The sequence below is a fragment of the Macaca thibetana genome, chromosome 7, assembly GCF_024542745.1.
Source record: "Macaca thibetana thibetana isolate TM-01 chromosome 7, ASM2454274v1, whole genome shotgun sequence".
NCBI classification, from domain to species: Eukaryota; Metazoa; Chordata; class Mammalia; order Primates; family Cercopithecidae; genus Macaca; species Macaca thibetana.
The window spans coordinates 85,795,740-85,815,470 of NC_065584.1; the positions used below are offsets into that span (position 1 = coordinate 85,795,740).

General features: G+C 41.1%; 1 pseudogene; it reads right to left on the reverse strand.

The window, feature by feature from the left end:
• Positions 1–14,549: 14,549 nt before the first annotated feature.
• On the reverse strand, positions 14,550–18,596 carry LOC126959199 (sal-like protein 4; annotated as a pseudogene).
• Between the last annotated feature and the right edge of the window lie 1,135 nt (positions 18,597–19,731).

Consider the following 19,731-nt stretch of genomic DNA (forward strand, 5'->3'; position numbering starts at 1 on the left):
TGTTTGGGCCTCTATAACAAAATATCATAGATAAGTGACTTGTAAACAACAGAAACTTATTTCTCACAATTCTGGAGGAAGCAAAGTCCAAGATCACATTCCCAGAAGATTCAGTGCCTAGTGAGGGCCTGCTTTCAGGTTGGTAGTCATCTTTCCAGTGTCCTTACATTGCCAAAAAAGCAAGTAAACTCTCTGTGATCTCTTTTACATGGGCATTATTCTCATTACCTAATCACCTCTTGAAGGCCGCACCTCCAAATACCATCACACTGGTAATTAAGTTCTGTCATAAGTTTGTTTAATGTGGTTGCTGCCTTGGCGTCCATTTTCAGGCCTGACATAAGTCATACTTCATCTCCCTTGGCCTAGTTAGAACTTCTCCTCCCTTTGTGGTTGTTCCTCATCCCACTGACCAACACTTTCCACAGCTGTTAACCAAGATAAATTTAACAGCCAATGCCAGAGTCATGTTCACAATTTCTCCCCTTTTTATGTGTTTTCTCTAAACTAGACAGTCCTAAATACCCGTGGATAAGCCTAAGGGATAATACCCATGAACCTTAATAAAGGTATATTCCTACAGGCCTCTCTCTCCCTCTGTTTTTCTCTCTCTCTCCACCTACTAGTTGAGCTCCCTGCTGCCTCCAAACTTCCCATCAGCCTCCCATTGGCACCAATAACCTCTCTGGGACCTGTGAGTAATAAATTCCTTCTATTTTATGCATTTTCGCTGGGAAAAGGGCCTGGTTTCTATTGCTCAACATTAAGTTTTAAAGATCCATTCCATTTTACCTGACCCACACACCTAAACCTAATTTTTCCCCTAGTCAGGGCTCTCCTAGGCAGTGGTTATCTTGGCTTATGGTCATTCTCAGGAGAGAGACCTCAAGTCCAAATTAAAAAGACATAACAAATTAGTCAGGTGAGGTGACTCAAGCCTGTAATCCCAGCACTTTGGGAGGCTGAGGCAGGTAGATCATGAGGTCAGGAGATCGAGATCATCCTGGCCAACATGATGAAACCCTATTTTTACTAAAATACAAAAACTTAGCCAGGCATGGTGGCGCACATCTGTACTCCCAGCTACTCAGGAGGCTGAGGTAGGGGAATTGCTTGAACCCAGGAGGCAGAAGACACAGTGAGCCGAGATTGCATCACTGCACTCCGACCTGGCAACAGAGCAAGACTCCACCAAAAAAAAAAAAAAGACATAACAAATTAAAATCACAACAGATTTCAACACATGAATTTTGGGGGACACAAACATTCAATCTATAGTAGTACTCATTCGTTACAACATTTATGTGTTTTATTATTGTGTAATTTTTAATTGTTAATTTATGGGAGGTTTTAAATATATTCTGGAAATAATATTTCTTCAGCTGTGTCTTTCTTGAATATTTTTTCAGACTTTAGGTTGCTAATTGACTTTCTTAATACTGTCTTTTGATGAGCACCATTTTAAAATTTTATTCATGTCCTATTTGTCAATCTTTCTTTTTGGTTAGCGTATTTTGTATACATATTTTTAAATACACTGGTTAATCTATTCCATATATATATGTATTTATTGTATATATTCCATATATATATATTTGTTCTCTCTCTCTGAAACTTACATCTCTCAGCATGCATATTGTCTACAATTTCTATTAAATCCATTGGTATTTTATTATATTTATTTCAAAGTACGTCCGATAAATCCAACACCTGGATAGTCTCTTTTTGGGTTTGTTTTATTAACTGTTTTCTCTTTTGACCATGGGTCACATTTTTGTGTGTATGGTTTAATCTCCCAGTGGTTCTTTGCACTTCTTGTATTTGGATAAACCATTTCTTCTAATTATTTTTTAATTTATTTTTTATTCATTTGTGGGTTTTTATTCCTTTTTTGCCCTCTTGAGGATATGACTTTGATTATAGTTTATTGCAATCTGGTTTGGCTCCGGGTGCTTTCAGAGATGGATTCTGTATGAGTTCCTTCGTTATAGAGAGTCTGTATGACAGCTTTCTTGGCTGCTGGTTGTAGTAGCAATGGACTCAGTACGTGAGCGGGTTCATTGTCTCCTGTGGGGCTTGAATGGCAGAGATATCTAGACGCTTGTCTCATTCTCCAGTGGTGTGCACCCTTTTATTTATTTACTTTTTTTCCCCAGTATTTTATTCACTGGGTGGAATAGTTCGAGCTTCAGACCAGTAAGAGATGTCCAAGGGGAACAACAACAACAACAAAAAAAAAACTGTGGCTAAAGCAGATGGGTAAATGCAATATTTAGTGGTGGGCAGAGGTCCCAGTCTTGACAGAAGCAGCTGGGGGAACTCTCAGTGAAACGCACTGAGTCCTTTTCAAGGGGAAGGGAGAGAGCCACCTCAGCTACCCTGCCAGTCCAGCAGGAAAGTGATCCACCTCCCAGTCATACTCCTGGCCCAGTGTCCTGCTATACGGATCATATAGGCACCTCTTCTTCACCTGCAAGAGTGTTGATGTTCCATGTAGACAGGGATTGTGACTTTCCCTCTTGTGTAAGCCTGAACTTGGAAGGCATTTTTCCCGTGGGGATGCACTTACCTTGAAGTATTCCAGAAAGGTTGTCTACAGATGCACCCAGACTGAGCTTCTGTGGGAGAAGCTCCAGCTGTGTCTACAGTGGTGGATGAGGGGGAAAAAGAATTCTATTTTTCAAGATGCTTCTCTAACACCAGGGCTGACTGACTGTTGAGTTAGAGCTACAAGCTTTTCCTGCTGAGCCCAGCACTGCACCTGTGCCTCCGTTGAAAGAAACTTCCCCAAAGCAGAAAATTCTGGGACTCAAGACCAGCCATCTGGATTCTTTTGTCCCACAGGGTGCTCCCTTGATGTGGTGCACTCCTTTTTTTTTTTTTTTTTTTTTTTTTTTTTTTTTTTTGACGCGGAGTCTTGCTCTGTGCCCCAGGCTGGAGTGCAGTGGCGCGATCTCTGCTCACTGCAAGCTCCGCTCCCCCGGGTTCACGCCATTCTCCTGCCTCAGCCTCCCGAGTAGCTGGGACTACAGGCGCCCGCCACCTCGCCCGGCTAATTTTCTTGTATTTTTAGTAGAGACGGGGTTTCACCGTGTTAGCCAGGATGGTCTCGATCTCCTGACCTCATGATCCGCCCGTCTCGGCCTCCCAAAGTGCTGGGATTACAGGCTTGAGCCACCGCGCCCGGCCGGTGCACTCCTTTTACCCCTAGAAGTAGGAGTCCCTGAGAGCCAGACTACTGTGAATGCTGCTGCTCCTCTGGATCTGGCCACTCAGTGGGACTGATGCCTCCAGGCTGGTGCTGCAGAATGTCGCAGGTGATCTGGTGATGTGACCTGTTGTCAAGTCTCCCAGAAGTGGCTACCAGCACCAGCTCTGATGGGAGTGGCAGGAGAGTGACTTAGACTCTGAGAGATTGCTTGGTTATGAATAGCTTTAGCGTGTCGGCTTTCTCAAATACTGGTTATACTAGTAAATAAACTGATCATGTGGACAGGCTGAGGACCTCCTGGTTAGCCAGGGTGCTGCAGGCAATGGTGATAGTTGGGGTCACACTCAAGTTTCCTCTTTCTTGGTGCTGTTTTATTCTGTCTACAAATGCTGTAAAGGATTGCGTTGGTTGGCCTCCAGCCAGGAGATAGTGCTTGCAAAGGAGCACCAACTATGGTAATAATGGTGGGATCTGTGCTTGCGTTATGCTACCGGGAGAGGTACTCTGTTGTCTCAAGCAACAGGAAGGGCGATATAGCTCCCAAAAGACTCAGTCTTTGTGTTAAGCAACCAGAGCTGGTGGAGGGGCAAAGCTAGGTGGGGCTAGGTTAGGGAAGTCCATGTTCTGTGTGCTGGCACAAGCAGAGGCACAAGCTGGCACAAGCAGAGGAGCGGAGCTGCCTCTGTTGCACAGAAGGCACTTCCCCATGTGTACTCTTCCACATGGGGAGTGGGGAGTAGCAGGCAGCAGTAAGCCTCCCTCAGCCCCCACACACTTGGCAAGGCAGGTCTCACACCTGCAGTGTTTCACTATCAGCAGCTAGCTAGATTCCAAGCAGTCTGCACTCAGAACTCATAGCTTCTCCAGCCATAAGCCTTCCCCACAGAGACAGAAATTGTGGTTTTCAGGCCATGCCCCTCCTGATCCACCTGAAAAGCAGGGGCATTTAGCTCCTGTGCTAATGGTTATAGTACACTTTCCGCTTGTCCCTGAGTTCGGGCCAAGGGGGTTTATCCCCACTTGAGATTATATTTGCAAATCTCAGTTGGTAGCGTCTCTCAACCACCGCCTGAGCTAGCTGGCAGACGTCTGTGAGGTCCCCTGTGAGGATCAGAAATGGCTTCCCTCTGTCCCCACTGGAGACTGGGAATGCATGCAAAGCACACACCCCGATGCTGCTCCTTCTCACATATCCCCTGCAGCTCACTAAATCAGCTCTATGGCTTGGTTGGATTAAGGCTTTCCCTGTAGCCTGGATTGCCAGGTTCCCCAGTGGGCATGTATATCCCAGAAGCAGTTTCTAACCTTCTCACACTCTGGGGACTTACAGTTTTCCAAGTAGCTCACAGTGCAGGCTGCAACCTGCTGCTGCTTTTTTTTTTTTTTTTTTTTTTTTTTTGAGATGGAGTCTTGCTCTGTCACCAAGTTGGAGTGCAGTGGTATGACCTCAGCTCACTGCCTTCCAGGCTCAAGCGATTCTCCTGCCTCAGCCTCTCGAGTATCTGGGACTACAGGCACGCACCACCATGCCCAGCTAAGTTTTGTATTTTTAGTAGAGATAGGGTTTCACCATGTTGGCCGGGATGGTCTTGATCTCTTGACCTCGTGATCCACCCACCTCGACCTCCCACTCCCAATGTGCTGGGATTACTGGCATGAGCCACCGCACCCGGCCTACCTGCTGCATCTTTTAAAGGGTATGTGGTTTCTTTCAGTTTTCTTGTTAAGTTCCTGTGTTGCTTCTTGGAAGAAAGTTCACGGTGCGAGTCTCTACACACTATTTTGTCTTCCCAAGTGGGAGAGGCATGTTGACGATGCCTCCAGTCCACCATCTTGGAGAAAACGAAAACCAAAAAGAACCTTGACCCTGTTTTTAATGAAATAGCTTGAAGGGAAGGTAGATACCTAAGAAGAATGGAATAGGTCTCTAAGAAGAAAGCGCTAAACATTCATATTTTATAGATTCATAGCAATAATTGGGGCAATGTTCAATTATTACTTGCATCATTTTCTCCTTGGGTACAGATAATAATCCCTAATAATTCCAGACACAACTTTTTTTTTTTTTTTTTTTTTTTTTTTTTTTTTTTTGAGACGGAGTCTCGCTCTGTCACCCAGGCTAGAGTGCAGTGGCCAGATCTCAGCTCACTGCAAGCTCCGCGTCCCGGGTTTACGCCATTCTCCTGCCTCAGCCTCCTGAGTAGCTGGGACTACAGGCGCCCGTCACCTCGCCCGGCTAGTTTTTTGTATTTTTTAGTAGAGACGGGGTTTCACCGGGTTAGCCAGGATGGTCTCGATCTCCTGACCTCGTGATCCACCCGTCTCGGCCTCCCAAGGTGCTGGGATTACAGGCTTAAGCCACCGCGCCCGGCCTCAGGCACAACTTTTAAGTAGAAAAATCTGAGGTCTCTTCCTTGCGCATGTCTTCATAGTTCTCATGGGACAGAGAACATCTGCCTAGAAAGTCCTCTCTACTCTCCTTTATTCCTTTGTCTGGATCAGTTCTATTAAGCCCCCAAGACACAATTAGTATGCCATCTTATAAACATGATAATGCATGTTAGAAACGTTATCTGATGTGGCTTTTTTCAAATAATCTGTGATAAATAATCAGTGTTTTCACCAACTTATCATGGACCACTACAACTGTAAAATACAACACAAATAAATTACTTTGACTTTTGTTTCCTTGATAAATGTATACTGCTACAGAAATTGATCTTCAAATTTAAAAGCTGGACAAAATAAAGGAAATTTTCAGACCTTGGACTGCAGATAATACAGAGATAATGGAAATAAATGAAGTGAGTCCTAACATTGCTTCCACTTATTTCCTGGAGGCAGTTTCTAGGCAACAGCACAGGGAGGATTAACCACAACACAGCACAGCTGCCTCATTGCATTGAGGAATAGAATAGGAGAGTGGGGATCCTAAAGCATCTAGAAGGTATGAATAAGTGTACCAGAGAGGAGGAATTTGGGGAGAGAGAAAAAGAGAGACAGACAAAGAGAAAGAGGAGGAGAGAGAGATTCAGAAGATAACTGGCTCTGGAGGGGTCACTCTCTGTCTTTGGATGATCTGTATATGTATGAGAGGAAACTCAGACAAAGAGAAGCAACAGGCCAAATAATTTCCAGAGTTCACACAGTGCTGGGCATAGTTTGTACTACTAGCATCCAAGATTCAAAGGATATTGTAATGCATGGGACAGGCACTAGAATCCTCAGAAAGGTGATAAATTAGTAGTGAGTTAAATTAGTCCCAGAATAAAGGCTGTTCAGATAAAAATTAAAAGAAGTCTCAAAAAATCAAAATGATACACAAATTATTTTAATGATGAGTACAATGTCCAATTGTGTTTAAAGTAATATAACAAAATTCTGCATCCAACAACGTAAAATACATAATATCTAGCACCCAATCAAAATTATCAAGCAGGTGAAGAACCAGGAAAATAAAGTCTATAACCAGGAGAAAGAAATGGAATTTAAAATGATGCAGATTATATAATTATTATAAAAGGACTTTAAAACAGTGCATATAAACTACATATATACAATAAAAATGAATTCAAGGATGTAAAGAAATGCAGAAACATAAGGAGGAGGAAAATGGAAGACATGAAAAGATCCAAGCGGAACTTGTAGAAATAAAAACCAATTAAATAAATAAAATGAAAAATAAGTTGGACAAGATTAACAGCGGATTAGAAATCACAGGAAAAAAATCTTAGAGAACTTGAAGAAAAAGCAGTAGAAATGATCTAAACTGAAGCAAAGAAAAAAAATTTAAAAAAAAGAAATAGTGCTCCTGAACTCTACGAAATCAAATAGTCTAAAATAGGTGTAACTGAGGCCTCAGAGGAAGAGAGGGAGAGAAAGAAAGATACTTAAAGAAATATTGGCTGAAAATTTTTCATAGATACAAAGAAGAAATATGGAGAAAATTACCCCAAGCCTCATTGTAATCAAATTTCTGAAAACCAGTAATAAAAGGGAAAATTTTAACAGCAATTGGGGTGACAGGATAGAAAGATGAGGAAAGACAGTTTAGGTACCAGGAGTCAAAGCTAAGAATAACAGCCAGCTTTTCATCGAAACAATGTATGTCAGAACAGAACTTTAAAGAGCCAAAAAAAAAAAAAACTTTAAAAGATAATATTTTAAGGAAAAACCATAAAACTGCATTGTGGGGCTTTTAACTTATGTAGAATAAAAATGTGTTGACAACAATAGCACAAAGAATGGAAGTGAAATGCTGTAAATTTATTGTGAAATGTGTGTGAAATGGTAAAATATTATTCAAAGTCATATTGTGATAAATTGAATTTCTAGTCTGTAAACCATCAGTTCTCAAATGTGTTGGTCTCAGGATCCCTTTATAATTTTACTGAGAGATTCCAAGAAGACTCTAAAGAGGTTTTGTTTGTGTGGAATAGAGATAGAGGTAGAAATATATTCCATTAACCATCAGAGGGATGACCTTATCACATATCTTGTAGACCGGAAACCTTGCATATACGCCTGCGAGACTCTGCAAGTAAAAAAGGATAGTAATGTGTTTTGGAATGCCAGACTCCCTAAAAGGTCTGTCTAGGGTTCCCTGGACCATACTTGGATGACAGCAGTCTTACACCTTTAGCCTTATGAGAAATAGGTAACCTTACTTTAGTAACTTGGCCTTTGAGATGCCATCTTTTTACTTTTTGTTTCTTTTACAATGCCATGTTTACATACTTACTACTACACACTTCTCTTCGTTACAGAGGCATTTATTTTATTATAGCTGTCTCCTGTTTATTTGTTTTATTAGGGATTTCAGGAATCTCAATTAAAGGTTCTGGTTGCTCGACATCTGTTGGCCTATTTGTCTAGCGCTTTTAAAATTATTTGTGCTAATGAAACAAGACCAGCAGAATTCATAGCTTGTAATTTCTCTAGGATTGGATTTACTTTATGCAAGGTATGGTTGTAGTATAGTAAGAAGCCAAAGCATAGTTCTTTGCTTACACAAACCATTTTAAAGCATTAGGACTGTGTTACTGAGGACCGCTATAGTATTTTTTTACACAGGCTCTGATGGGAAGTGCTGTCAATATGATAACAATAGCTATGGCAAAAATAAAGTGAACATAAAAATAATCTTCAAATAATAAATATTGATCCTAAATGAATTTTCTCACCAATTAAAATTGCCTACACACTTCAATTCTTAGTAAAATTATGGTCTTGAGTACAGTTACCATGCTGACAAGATTCTCTGGCTGGACAGATCATCTAGCCGCTCTTAAATCACTATGCATGCTCAGGAATCCCCAGGCTCAAGTACTCATTCCAGAAATTCAGACTTACATGATATGCAAAGCTCTGCAAAAAAAACACATAAACCAAAACAAAACACGATTTCTGCCTCAAATTGCTTTCATTTGAGTGAAGAGCAGATAGTAAAGCAAATTCTAATCGCTGTCTGTACTCCTGTTAGCCCAGGCACAGGCTTTTGGAATGAAGGGTCAGACTAGGAACAGATACTGGATGTATTTAGCACTAGGCAAATAAAGACTGTGTGAATACCTTCTTTACAATGTTCAGATTTATTTTGGTCCTTCTATCTCCCTCTTCTTTTCCTAGTCTTCATATCTAGATGTTTAACTTCCAGTGCTCAGGTGTCTAACACCTGAGTTTGTGGAAGTCAACAATGTAAGGATAGAAGGTAGCACTTACCTTCAGTTTGGTAGCACTTACCTTCAGTGTCCAGACATCCACCTAGTCTGTTCCCCATTCTTTCAATTTCATCACACTAGTTCTGTGGCTAGCTTCCAGAAAGATTTAGTATAATAGAGCCTTTGGAATAAAAAGTTAAGTTTTACATTAATATAGTTAAATTATATTAAACTGGGCTTCAAAATCAAAAAGTTCTCCATTTTGCTTAACAGTTAAATTACTTGAGTAGTGGTTTCTGGAATTTGATCAATTTGAAACTTATTTCATTGTGATTCATTTGTAGTTCTTGAAGCCCATTGTTCCCCATTACCTCTTACAGCCTTCTTTGAAACTTTTCAATATGGAGTCTAGGATATAAAGGTAAAATTAAGGCTGCCTGACCTTTAAAAGACTCTTTTTCTTGTCTCTTTCTTACTTCCAAAAGCAGATTTTTTGGAGATGCAGTGATTATTTTCTTCTACAATTCAGTTTTTGCTCCAGAAGTCCCATAGAGCAGAGGCAGTACAGCTTTGTCAGTCCTTGAGCTTGCTAGGAACAATGTTGAAATAAAATCACTCAACTCTACATAGCCCCATAAATGTCTTGTCCGGTATTGTGAGAGACACAAAAGTGTAAGCACATTTAGAAAAAAAATGTATATTTGGGAGGAGATAACGTATATACTTATAATAAGGTAATTGGGTATAAAGAGCTTGGATGAGAACAGTGAGCTTTACCCTTGGCTAAGCACCCTGGCTTAGGTCCCCTCACTTCTCTGAACCTCAGTTTTTTTGTTTGTTTGTTTGTTTGTTTTTTTTGTTTTTGTTTTTGTTTTTGAGACGGAGTCTCGCTCTGTCGTCCAGGCTGGAGTGCAATGGCCGGATCTCAGCTCACTGCAAGCTCCGCCTCCCGGTGAACCTCAGTTTTTAATCTACAAAATGAGATTAGTTCTTTGTACCTTGCCTTGTTCATAATGTTATTATAAAGAGTGAATGAGATAGTGCTTATGAAAGTGCACCGTAAAATTAAGTCAACTATATTTTAAAACATACATAAAACATATAAAACTATATTTCAAAAATTTTTTTTTTGCAAAAAGTCTTTTTGAAATATATTTAAAACATTTTTTTGGTAATTTATCAGAAGGGAGAGATCACTGTGAGCTGGGGTGACCAGAAAATTCTTCACAAGATAATAATGATCAGAGATAGCCTCTAGGATCGGGAGAAATAATTATGGTAAGCATTCAGACAGGTGTAATGATGGGAGCAAAGGACTATGAGCAGAGCTGTTAATGGAGGACAGTAAATGTCTCCCAACCTCATTCACAAGTTAGACTTAATCTGATGAAGCAGAAATTTCGTGACTACTGTAGAGGCCATCGAGAGCTACACCATGAGTTTTAATTAACCGTACTCCTATAGGCAAAGGATGGTCATTGAAGGTTGTTAAACAGAGGACTGATGTTATTGATGCTGTGTTTCTTAAAAGAATAAGTCATTTGTAGGGTATGAGAGCAGATTATGGGGAGGAAATGCTGGAAGGAGGGAGGCCAGTTAAAAGCCTGTCACAGAAAACCATGTGTAACATGCTTGTATTAGACCATTCTCACACTGCTATAAAGAACTACTTGAGATCGGGTATTATGAAGAAAAGAGGTTTAATTGACTCACAGTTCTGTAGGCTATACTGGAGGCATGGCTGGGGAGGCCTTAGGAAACTCAGAAAATCATGGCAGAAGGTGAAGGAGAAGCAAGTACATTTTCACATGCCCAACAGGAGACAGAGAGAGAGGGAGCAAAGAGGGAGGTGCCACACACCTTAAAACAACCAGATCTCTTGACAACTCTATCATGAGAGAGCACTAGGGGGGTGGTGCTAAACCATTAGAAGCCACCTCCATGATCCAGTCACCTCCCACCAGACCCCGCCTCCAACACTGGGAATTACAATTCAACATTAGATTTGAGTGGAGACAAAGAGAAAAACCATGTAAATATCAAAGATCTAATCTCAGAGCAGTAATTAGTAAGCTACACAGGAAAGTTCAAGTCCATCTAATAACACACTAGATCCTAGGACCTGGGACCAGAGCATCTTTTTAAACATGTAGCTCAGTCCTTTGTTGAGAAAACAATTACGAAGCATCTTTTAAATAAAGGCTAATGTGAAGGGCAGTGGGGCTATGAAGATGGATTGAATAAGAATTATGTTCTCAAAATTTAGGCAATGGGATGGATAAGGTTTCTTTTAAAAACTTTTAAAGTATAATATAGATTCAGTAAAGTGCACAGAACTTAAATGTAGAGCTTGGTGAATTTTCACAAAGTGAAATCGCCTATGTAACCAGCACCCAAATTGAGAACCAGCGTTGCCAACATCCAAAAACCTCCCTTGTACTCTTTCCAAGTCACTATCTCCTTATAAAGATAGCTCCTATCTTCACTCTCCTGACTTACAACTTCATAGCTTAGTCTTGCCTTTTTTTTTGAATTTCTTTTGCTTTCATTTTTCACTCAGTAATATTTGTGTGATTCAATCTGCCTTGAGCATATGGCAAATTTATTCATTCTCATTGCTGGGTAGTATTTCATTATCATAATTCATTTATCTTTGAAACTGTTGATGTGCATCTGAGTTGTTTTCCATTTTTAGGATATTATAATCACTGATGTAATACATGTTCTTATTCTTGTACATGTTTTACAAATGAATATATGTAACTTTTTACTGGGCATATAGGTAGAAATGGAATTTCTGCATCACAGGGAATGCACATGTTCAGCTGTAGTAAATATTGCCAAATGTTTTTTGAAATTGTGCCAGTTGACATTCCTTCCAACTGAATACATGAATTTCTGTTGCTCCATGTTCTTGTCAACATTTAGTGTAGTCTTTTTCACTTTAGCCATTCTGATCATGGTATAGTTATAGATATGAATTTTCGGAACCATAATGCAACATATCAAGTGGTAAGCAGGAACAAAGGTTAAAGAGTGATTGAGAAGTTTAGAGAAGGAAAGATTACACACGTTGTATCTTTGCATCAGGACAGCTGTGTCTTGTAAGATAAGAATGGTGACTGTACGTTATCCAGGACCACTCTGCATTTTAATAGTTGTTCTTATAAATTATGAAATGACAATATTCAATGTCTAGGCCACATCTTCTAGACTATCAACCAGCAAAACAGATGTCTTTTCTCACCTACTGTGTTCTACACTTTCCTTTCCGAAAGCACAGTCATAGAAGGTTGAGACAGAAGTTTAGCCTGTGGAGATGGAGAAAGGACATTCTGTGCAATGGGGACAATTTAAGCAGAGACACAGATCCATATCCAGACACAGTGGCATCCATATTACTGTTAACAAGCAGAAGAGTGAGGAGGTGTCTGTGCTCTGCTGGTGAATGAAACCTTCTCCTAGCTTCCTGGAGCAGGTTATAAATCTCCTCTCTTTTGTATGACAGCTTGCATTTAAACTGAACACAGGATGAGAATATCTTCTTTGTCAATAATTACCTCATCTTACAAAATATATTAATTCAGCAATCAGTAATATTTCAAGTACATTTTAAAAGTGTTTATGTACTCTTAAGAGAGGAAAATCTCCATAACCTATATTTATTGCTTCACGAGTCATCTTTTAGGTGTATATTTGCTCAAGGGAAAAATGTCATTTCTTTGTTAGCTTTTATCTTGATGTGTGGGACTTCACTGGGTTGTTTATTTCAATATTGTGAAAGACTGAAACCAAATTGGTTTGAAGGCTGATGTGAATATTGATTACATCTTAGAGCATTTCTTCTTTGGTCTGTTGGCAAATATGAGAAAATGTACCTTAAATTACCTAGTTAGGGCAATTAAAGCAGCCCTGCCTGCCCCCTGAAAACACTTTTATGTTAAACATCCCTCATGTGCTGTTTCTCTACAGGGCCTGGGGCCTATCAGCAGGGTGGGTACTGGTGGGGGAGCAGCTGCAAATGGGTTTATTTACCGGAGCTGCAAATAGGGATATAGGGCCCTGTTGGGGTGATTTTCAAGCAGAGCCAAGATGTCCTTGCCTTATCAATAAGTTTTGGCTCTTTCCTTTGAAAAACGCGTCAAGGAACAGTGTGGTGTTTTGAAACTAGCACATGATTGAAAATCTGATTTAGGTCCTGAACAAATTCCACCCTTTCCATTAACATTGGCTGTCACAAACCGAGTCTCCACTGTGTCGACATGCCATGCTAGGCACTGTGTGAAAACTGTGTCTGTATAAAATCATGTATAGTTTAATTTAAACATATAGGTGTAATGCAAATATGTATAATTTTAATTCTCAACTCGACTTCAAGAGGTAAATTCTATTATCACCATTTAATGGATGAGGAAATTGAGACATCAATGGGCTAAAGAATCAAAAGTCACGCTGCACTGGAGATGACAGGATTTGAATCTAGCCAATTTCTATTTTTAATTTTATTAAAGAAAATTTCTCAAATGTATAGAAAAGTACACAGTATGGAACAATGAAACTCCATGTACCCATCACCCATGTTCATCAAATATTGATTCTTGGTCAATCTTGTTTTATTTATGCCCCAATTGCATTTAGCCATTCAATTATTTTTTTAAACCCATTCATACATTTTTAAAATATCATATTATTTTGCTTTTGCTTATTTTAGTACTATCACTAAATTTTGACTTTTTAAAAACACAACCAAATTAGTAAATGTGTTCATATTTTCAATTATTTTACAGCTTGTCTGATTCAGAATTCATCTAAGAGTCACATATTGCGATTTGTGGACATGTTTTCCAAAGAGAAACCATTCAAAATTTATTTTCCAACAGATAACAGTAGCAGCTACAGGAGTTTCTCCAAAGATCATACATTGACAAGGCATTATTAGCTCAACAGTGAAAAAGTCACTGGTGTGTTCTCTGTAACAATATCCACTTCACAGGATAAACAGATACCATTATTGTGTTCACTTACAATACCAGAAGAAAAGGCACAAATGGCAAAAAAAAAAAAAAAAAAAAAAAAAAAAAAAAAAGGGCGGGGTGTGGTTAGGGGGAAGCCTAAAATCAGGTACAATAACCAACAGGCAAAACATTAGCTAACAGTCTCCATCTACATTTCAATCAGGGCCTTCCACATACAGGGGACAGACTTCTCCCAGAAGTTAGGATTTTTCTTTCTCCTTTTTTGTTAAACCATTACAGAGATGTTTCATTTGCTCAATATCATTACATATACAAAAGGAGATTACAAATAAAGGAATCACAAAACACCTTGAACATCCAACTCTGTCCACCAATACATTGACTTTTAGGTTTAAGACAGAACCTGGGAATTCTTCAGCAGTCTTAAAATAGGAAAATAGAGACTATGGCTAATAAACAGATAAATAAAGTAGATAAAGTAAAAGCTTTCCTATCCAGGACTCACCTGTTCCAACTTCATAGCCTTCATAAAATCCTCAAGAAAAAATAATTTTCCTAAGTTGTACCAAATAAACAAAACAAAAAAATAGTATGTATGGCAGGAAACACACCCTTCCATGAGTTTCTTCTTAAGAATGAAAACCCAGTTTTTCAATAGGGTAGGCACTGGCAAACTAAATTAAGTCACCTGAGATTCCCCGTTCAGGTGTCCACCTCAGGTTCGGGAAGAAAAAGGCGTTTGGGAAGTATGAAGAGGACATTGGCACTCTTGTGGCTCTGACTGAACTGCATTTGAATAAGCAGCAACACACACAATGAATCCCTAAGCACTAACATAAGTCCATCTGAGGGCATCCTACTTAAGGTTCTAAGGTTGAAGCAATTTTATAATTGTACAACCTTAGTTTTTTGTTCTTTTTAAAGTATATTTAAAAAAAAAAAAAGATGTGAACAGGGTTGGGGGAATATAAAACAGTTTCCTAAATAGATGACAGATCACGTCTGTTTACCTGCATACAGTTACCAGTACCCTTTGCGCCAATTAGGCTAAGTAGTGTGTCTTCCACTGTGGTTCAATAAGTTCCAATGGTTCCACCTTGAAATAGATAATGGTCTTAGAAAAAGTCACCCTAGGTTGTACGAAAGTCCTATGTATACAGTTTGTTACAAGTAACAAGGCTACTTTGCAAGACCTGCTGCTTTCAAAAAAAAAAAAATCTAGCGTATATTTGTTTGGGTATAATTTTTTTCATTTTCATTTCAGTCGTGCTTGAGGTGGTGGTCATGACCTTCATAAACATCATTTGCATACCCTTCAGAAAAAGAAGGCCAGGCGCAGGAAGCTCATGCCTGTAATCCCAGCACTCTGGGAGGCCGAGGCAGGCAGATCATGAGGTCAGGAGTTCGAGACCAGCCTGGCCAATATGATGAAACCCCATCTCTACTAAAAATACAAAACTTAGCTGCATGCAGTGGCACATGCCTGTAGTCCCAGCTACTCGGGAGGCTGAGGCAGGAGAATTGCTTGAACCTGGGAGGCGGAGATTGCAGTGAGCTGAGATCGTGCCACTGCACTCCAGCCTCCAGAGCAAGACTCCATCTCAAAAATAAAAATAAAAATAAAAAAGAAGGAAAAGAGGAGGAGATGGGTCTTTACAAAAAAAAAAAAAAAAAAAAAAGGCAGATTCTAGAGATTTAACTCTGTCTGTATTTATCCTTCCAGGCAAGTTAAGCTAAGCTAAAAAAAAATTAAGAAAAAGAAAAATAAAAAGAAAAACGAAATAAAAGAAAAAAAAAGAAGACTGCAAGCTTGTTTTCTTCCAGGAAGTGAGGGAACTGGTGTTTGGGAATGCTGTCAATTGCACCTGGTTTTTCCACATCCACACTGACTCCTGATTGGGAGCCATCATCTTGCAGATGGTGGTGTTATTCATGATTGAGACAGCCCCCAAGGAAACCAGGAAGGTAGGAATACAGCTACTCTGGATCACAAAATTGCTCCCTGGTTTTCACTGCCAGACCACCGTCAAGTGTAGGGGTATACTGGTTCCTTACAACAGGGTCCACATTCACCAAAGGATTTCCTTAGGGGCTGGGATTTCCTTAGGAAACATTTTTGAGACTCTTTTTCATTTTGTGCCTAATAGAGCCATGGTGTTCTTCAGGACCAGGTTCCTCCCATGGTGTGCTGAGTTATTGTTCACCCCATGTGTCATATAGTAGACCCTCAAGTTGCCTTTGGTGGTAAAAACTGTCCCACAAATGTCGCATGCAAAAGGCTTCTCTCAGGTGTGAGTCTGTCCATGAGTCTGAAAAGACTAGTGGACAAGAAGTTCTTCCCACACTGGGTGCAGCCGTGTTGCTTGACCTGACGGTGTAGCTGGGCATCTAACAAAGGGGTCATCAATGGAGACAAGATTGAGGGTCCTACAAATATACCTGGAACTTCAAGTTTGACATATGTTGGCTGGGCTCAGATAAAGTTGAAGGGAGATTGCTCTGACCTTCCATCTCTGCATCTGTTCTCAAAGCGCTCTGATTTGCCCCCAGCATCAGGAGACATTGACTTGATGATTTGTGCCTCACTATTGACCGGAGACAGTGCTTGGAAGGACCTGGTTTCCATGGTGTCTGAACTTGGTTCTCACACTCCTGGTCTCGTTTCAGTGAGGATGAGTTTTTGGTCAAGACATTGCTCTCCACTGAACCATTTTTCGGCTGCTCTGGCACTGCAAGTCAAAAGGAATAGGACCCAATCCCCCCACCTGGGGCATCCAAGGAAGTCATCGTGGAAAGAGGTACACTGATCTTTGAGGAGCTGCTTGGGCCCTCCTGGGAGCTGACTTCTACATCAGTGCTTTTGAGGACATCATCATAGCAGATGGCACTGGTACTGCCATCCTCACTGACTGTCATTGGATCAGGACCATAAGGTCACAGGGATCCTCTGGCAAGGGAATATTTGGAATATGACTGCCCATGTGCATCCGAATATGCTGCTGCAATATCACAGCATTGGTAACTCTGGCAGATGGGGCATGAATGCTGCCTCTTTATGGGTGTGTTGGTTCAGTGAACTCCAAGGTGCGTCTGCAAGTTGCCTTTGGTAGAAAAAGCTCAGCCACAAATCTTATACTGGAATGGTCACTCCCTGCTGTGTGGCTGCCTGTACAGTAATATATTTTGAGAGCGCTTAGGAATCAGTAGAAAATGAAGCCAGTGGTGGCCTTGTGGATGTTCTCAAACAGCTACAGTAATTTTAGGGTCTCTGGTCCTGGCTAGGGGTCCCACTCACTTAGAAGCCACCAATCCTTGGTGAATTATTGTTTGTCCATACCTCAGGGAGGGTAAGCCTGCCCTCACTTACTGCAGAAGGACTAGGATGCAGGTCATTGGGCAACAGGCCATCCATGAGGTTCTTGGGGTTAGTCTTTGAAGAGAGATTCTGAGGTAGCCTTAGAGAGGAAGTTACAAGGACAAGTTTGCTGTCTAAAGAGAGACTTGATTCATCGATGGGGGCAGGTACAGAGTGCATATGGGTTGCCATTGCCTGTTGCCATTTTGTCCTGAAACTCAGAAAACAGCTGAGGGTTCACCTTCTCTTGGAGATGTTTGTGAACGTGTACGCTGAGGTTACCCTTGGTGGTGAAGCGATGACTACAGAGCACACGAAGGGTCTCTCTCCAGTGCTGGAGCAGAGGTGGATCTACGAGAAGCTATCAGTCCCCAAAACCTTGCTAGAGTACTTACACTTGTGCTTGGAGATGTTCTGTAGCTTTCCTTTCCCTTTCTTGGAGGGGTCTAATGCCATAGTGGAGAAAGGACCCTGGAAGAGCACCAAGCCCAGAGCCTGAGGGAGCAAAGCACTCAGTATGGGAGACACGATGTTTTCCCAAACAGGGAAAGGGAAGAGAGTACCCTTTTCCCATCTGGCTTCAGAGCAAATGGCATCAGTCCTGGGGCAGAGTGGTGAAGGTAGAAGGGATGCTGGCATGTGGTATCTTGGCTTGTTTCAAGGCATCCAGAGACAGACCTTGGTTTCCAGCCTTCTGGCTGAGCAAAACCACAGCTGCAGAAACTTGCTGGACATGCCCAAAGTCTTCAGGGTGTCAGCCCCTGCCCTGCCACAGTGGAGGACATGGGAGGCCCACATGTTCATCTCAATGTAGATCTTCTCGGTTAGCTGGATCTGCTATAGCTGCTGTTGCAGATGCAAGATCTGCTCCAGGACCCATGGGATGCTGTTGGTGCTGGGCACAGGCTGGCAGTGCACCTGCACTCCACTGATTCACTGCCAACTTGGTGTCCCAGAGAGCTTGCATGGGCACCTTAGTGTTGGCTGCTTTGCCTGTGGGTAAATAGCTTATGTCCTTAGGTGTGGGTGCAGGGCCATCTCTGTAAGTGCACCACAGACTCCACACCCGGCTTCTCTTTCATGTCCCCTAAGCTGCCACTGTTCTACTTCTGGCCATCTTTATTGCTTGGACTGGGTGGCTGGTGGCTCAGTCTGGCTCCAGAGAGCTGCCATGGCCTCTATCTGTCATTCCTGATGAGGACAGGGGGGTTTTTAGTACAATTTTTCTTATGTTCTAAGAACTCAGAGATGCTAAAGAACTGCACAGTATTTCTCACAGGTGTCCAGTTCCTCCCGATGAAGCCATTTTACCATGTGGCTTTGTCCTTATTTGCTTCATCATCATTCCCTTGGTGATCCATGGGAGCACCCCAGGCCCTCACCACTGGTGCCATTCAGGCTGCATCTGTGAACTCTGGATTCAGTTGCTGCTCGCCCTGATCCCCCTCCAAGCTGGCATGCTGGAGTTTCATCTGCTTGCACTTCTATATGGTGTGAGCATGGGGCACTGGGAAAGCCACAGTTCTGGCTGATATGTTTTTTAAAGGCTCTTTTAATCCATAGATCCCCTCACTCATTCTTTGTAGTTTATGGGAAGAAAAAAAAGAACCAAGATGTTTGTCTTGCAGAGTTTTTCACACCATAAATTTTGCTTACCGTATACTTGTGATGGGTTTAATATGTTCTGCTGTCCTTTGTACTTACTATAAATTGGCGATGGGATCTAGAGGGCAGTATTTTGTTTAATACAGTGAACAGAAAACAAAGCTATTTTTCACTTCTGGGGAAGTCTATTGGATTGAGTTACTATTTCAAGTCCACCTAATATTTTCCCTCTGTTTGGAAATTCTGAAAGACACTGGAGGTTGTGGAATAACAATTGTGTGAAACATTAAGAATTCCACTCTACTTCTGGGAGAGTACACATTTGACAATTTACTGTTCGCTCCCAAGGGTATCCAATTCTGATGGGGAAATTTCCTTGTTTCCAAAGAAAGGAAATTTTAGTTATGAAATCAGGTGGAAAGGTTCCTAATGCTACCATTTGGGGTTGAAGCAGCACCGAGCTGTTGAACTTGTATCTTATTGTCTATTAGAAGATGGAAATGAGGGCAAACACACAAAGGATGTAGGTGCTAAGCAGGTTGTACTAGGGGTCAGACGGAAGGCAACTACTACCTGTAATAAAGAGGGATGAGAGTTAAGGTTCAGAGATTCTTTGTATCACACATAATATGTCCCTAATATTTGCTTTCATTCTTTAAATTAATTTTAAAAAGCTTACGACAGTGGATCAGGTCCAGAACAGAAGTTTCCTAAGTCAAGTGATTAGGGACCCTGTACAGCTCATTAGCTTGACCAGCTCTCTCTGTGTGTGATACACTTTATCTGAACTCAGTCAAACTCTAGCCCAGGGATACTGGAACAATTCTGCAATGAAGACATCCATCATATGCAAGATTGGAGGCTCTGGGATGTGGGATATGAGGGTGACTAATTTCAGGGAACACCTGAAGAGGTTCCCTGATG